Genomic DNA, 4,359 nt, shown 5'->3' with positions numbered 1-4,359 from the left:
CTTGTCTCCGGAAGAGTTTTCACACAGTTATAACAACTTGTCAGGCCACCTAAAAGGATGAGACAGGCGGGAACACACCTAGACCGCGAATGCTTAGACGTGCATAGCCCTGGCCCTCTAAACTTTTTCCCTTCAGATGTCTACGGGATTCAGTGTATCTCTTTGCCCTTCTTCCCTATGTGGCCACATTGAATAAATCGTTTTCTGCTTTCCATTATTGATTTGGCTACTGACGGAGGGGCCTAATCTACCTTGGGGCACAGGCTGTGACCACCGTCCCCCCAAGTTTGATAACACTGCTAGCCCACTCCAAGCGAGCCCCCACGGCGCCTACAGTGGGGTTCACGCATTGGCAAAGCTGTTTGCCCAGCTTCATACTCCACAAGAGCGAAGGAAGACACAAGAGCGAGCTCCTGGACAACAGCCGGAACCGGCTCTGAGTGGGTGCCTGGGGGATGCGGCCTCGAGAGCACGCCGCCCTCGCTCCCATTCCTGTTCTCCCGCTTCTCCTCCCCAGCTCTGCCCTTTTGGTCTCCCCTCTGGGTCTCCCCTCCACCCCTCACCCGCCGCCACCCTGCTTCCCGAGTCGCTGCAGGGAGCGCCGGACCACAGGGGTGCCTGCCGGGCCTCGAAAGCATTAGGCTGCCCAGAACATAAGCCACAGATGCGCCTGCCTAACCAGCCGCCCCAGGGGTCCCCGCGAGCCTCCACCAAGCCGGAGCCCTCCGCAGAGACCCGCTCCAGATTGCCAGTCTGGAGACCCGGGCTCCGAGCCACTGGCCCGCCCCCCTCCTCCCCTACTCGGCCCCGCCCATCCCTGCCCTGCTGTCCCGCCCCCGCCCCGTCCCATCGGGTCTGATCCCTACCCTGCAGCTCCCTGCCGGGTTCTGCTCAGATTTCCCAGCTGGAAATCCCAACAGGATCTGAACCCAAAGGATCAGTAAACGAAGATCCGGGAGGAAACAGGCGGTGTGGACAAAGTGTAGCCAGAACTCAGGGCTCCCACACGCACCGCAAAACTCAGACCCGGGTATCCAGAACAGCTGTCGTGTCGCCGTGGCCTCGTGTCCCGTCAGAAGCCACCCCAAGGGCAATGGGAGAGATGCGGGTGTCCGGGGTGAGAGAAGCCGGGGCAGCCGGGGCATAGTGCGGAAGTGGGTATGGAGCTAGAGCTAGAGCTGGGGTCTCTGGGCAGGGACCTGGGATGCCTCTCCTGTTCTTTAAAGCAGGGCATGGAAGAAAATAACTTTTCCTTAAAGTGAATAGGAAGGTCCCACCGAGATTTGAACTCAGATCGCTGGATTCAGAGTCCAGAGTGCTCACCATTACACCATGGAACACACAAGAAACCCGTTCCTCTAATATCCTCTCGGCTCTGTGAGGAAATGTTTACCTTCTAATTTTTCTTTATTATCCACTGATTTAGGATGAATTCTTTCATCTGCACCTCAGAAAACAAGAAACTGGCTCTGGTCTGAGTGAATTGCTTTCCTTCAATATCCTCAAAACATCCATAGTATTCCTGGGCCTTCCTTCCATAAAGGATTAAAGCCAGCTAGCAGGTCAGGTTTCAAGAGTTTAATGTTTCCATGAAGTCAACCTGGATTCACTAAAACTACTTGGTGATATCTGATCCAATGACCATTTTCAAATACGATATTCTAGTCAAAGACTTAATATAAATGGAAACATTTCCAATATGTTCTGTTACAGTTATTTATTTGTGTGTGCACATATGTGCCACAGGACGTGTGTGGAGGTCAGAAGACAACTTGAAGAAGTCAATTTTTTCCTTCCACTGTGTAGGTTCTAGAGTTGGAATTCAGGTTATCAGGCTTTATGGGCAAGCACCTTTATCCACTGAGCCAACTCAACAGCCCTTGATGTCCTATTACAAGAACAGATTCCTGCTGAACTTAGGGAAATATAATGACTATTGCCAAGGAAGTAAGAGCTACTATGAATGGTTTCTAAATTCTGGGTATATGTAGGGAGAAAAAGTAATTGTTTCATCTCTGCTGACTAAGGTATATTTTATCAAATTGCTTTAAACTACAAATAATTTTGTATATGAAAGGTTCTGTAGGGGACCAGGGCAATGGTTCACCTGATAAAAGCACTTGCCACACAAGTCTGACAAAATGAGTTCAATTCCTGGAACCCATGTTAAAAAGCCAGATGTGGGGCTGGACATTGTGGTACACACCTTTAATCCCAGCACTTGGGAGGCAGAGGCATGTAGATCTCTGTGAGTTCAAGGCCAGCCTGGTCTACACAGAGAGTTCCAGACCAGCTGGGACTACAGGGAGACCCTGTCTCAATAATACACACACACAAAAAAAAAACCAGACGTGGTGGCCTGCATCTGTCATCCCAGCAATACTATTGGCAGGCAAAAGGTCCTGAGCCAGCTAGCCTGGAACAGAAATAACAAGAGACCTTGCCTCCACAAAAGAACTGACTTCTGAAAGTTGTCTTTTGACTTTCACACATGTGCAGTGGCATTCAAAAGTACGCACCATCAAACATGGATTTTTTTTTTTAATTTTTAAGTCAGTTTTATTTAGAACTATATATATATATATATATATATATATATGCAATTACTTATTTATTTATTTTGGTCTTTTTGAGACAGGGTTTTCCTGTAGCCCCAGCAGGCCTGGAACTCACTATGTAGACCAGGCTGGCCTCGAACTCACAGAGATCCACCTGCCTCTGCCTCCCAAGTGCTGGGATTAAAGGTGTGTGCCACCACGCCCAGCAATTATTTTTTAAATTTTTTGTGTATGAGTATATTGCTTGCATGTATGTAAGTGCACCCATGTTGTGCAATGCCCACGGAGGTCAGAAGAAAATGTTGGATTCCCTGGAACTGGAGTTACTGATGGTTGTTAGTCATCATGTGGGTGCTGGGAATCAAGCCTGGGTCCTTTGCAAGAGCAGCAAGTGCTCTTAACTGCTGAGCCATCTCTCCAACCCCAATATGTGCAGCTGTTAAAACAACATTATAGCCCAAAACGGTTAATACTTATGACTGATTCCACTCACAATATTGTCCCTTTCCAAGTAGCAGTGTTGTCTCTAGAAATGTTTTACTGGGCACCTCTTATGGACAATAGCGATTCTCAGAGCCACAGGCCATGGTGCTGCTCTGAAGAAGCTTACAGTATAGCCAGAAAGACAGGAGACATCAAGAACAGACAAAAGGAGCTGGCTCTAAGCCCACACTTCTTTATTTCTTTTTCTTTTGTGGTCTTTTTGAGACAGGGTCTCCCCGCCCACAGTTCTATCTTAATAAGAGCATCCACTGGTATAATATGGGGCATGCGCGCTCTCTCTGGGCGCACTCCCAGAATGGCACTCCCCCGCCACACCTGACTAGTCGCTGGCAGGTCTGGTTACAGGTGTCTCTGGCCTGGCGGCTGGTGCCCTGCAGGCTTTTCCCAGCGGCTTGGGTCCCGTGTCTCTGGAGCTTCTCTGCTGCAGAAGCGTTGTCCTGCCGAATCCTGTCCCTAATCCACCCGTGTACTTTTCCTCAGGATGCGAGGTCCACTGGCCACTGAACCCCACGGGAGAAGTACGGAGACAGCGAAAGCTAGAATGTCCACGAGTCGGTCACGAGGGAGTGCTGCCCCCCAGAGAGATTGGGCCGCCGGTAGTGACACAGGACTCAAGACTTGGCTTAGTCTGTGTTACAGCTTTATTCTCTGAGACCCAGCTCTCTGCAGCCCAATTCTCTGACCATTAAGAGAAGACTAAGGCATTTATACCATGGGGGTAGTGGTAAAAGCTTTGGCTGTTAGATGCTTTGTGAGGCATTCTATTTACATATGGAAGTGGGTTTCTGCCAGACTAAGGCCATGTTTATGTTATGGCATTTGTGGCGGACACTTCAAAAGGAGAGACAGGAAAAATGCCAGGAAGACACCCTGCTTGTGAAAGGAGCCCGCAGCACATGATCCCGAGCTGCATGAGCTGTCCGGTCGTGAAGGGGCTTCTACTTTGCATAACAGAGGTCTCCAACAGTGTAAGTCATCACATGTCCTAACAAATAAGCCATAGGACTATCTTAGCAACTACACACTGTAATGTATTGATAAGAAAACTTTTTATTTTATCTATGTGTATGTCTGGTGCTGGGGACTGAAGCCAGAGCCTTTTTGGGGCAGTTGGGGATATAACTTGGTGGTAGATTCCCCAATATCACAAAAGGTTTTACATTTATATCTGTGTCCATTAATGTTTCCACTCAAATTTAAAGAGAAAAATATACCCCTCAGACAATATACCATGCTGCCGTCCTAAATAGAAGGATGGTTTGTTTACATTCTCCAGCTCCACATTATGGCATCAAGT

The 4,359-nt window shown here is 48.7% G+C and overlaps 1 non-coding gene across 1 annotated transcript; it reads right to left on the bottom strand.

The window, feature by feature from the left end:
• Positions 1 to 1,268: 1,268 nt before the first annotated feature.
• Trnaq-cug lies at positions 1,269 to 1,340 on the bottom strand. Its single transcript has one exon. It is a non-coding gene; the product is annotated as a tRNA-Gln (tRNA).
• Positions 1,341 to 4,359: the final 3,019 nt, after the last annotated feature.

The sequence above is a fragment of the Nannospalax galili genome, unplaced genomic scaffold (genome assembly GCF_000622305.1).
Source record: "Nannospalax galili isolate Female #2095 unplaced genomic scaffold, S.galili_v1.0 scaffold22, whole genome shotgun sequence".
Lineage (NCBI taxonomy): Eukaryota > Metazoa > Chordata > Mammalia > Rodentia > Spalacidae > Nannospalax > Nannospalax galili.
Note: the sequence above shows the minus strand (reverse complement) of the source record. Positions and strands in the feature narration are given on the sequence as shown.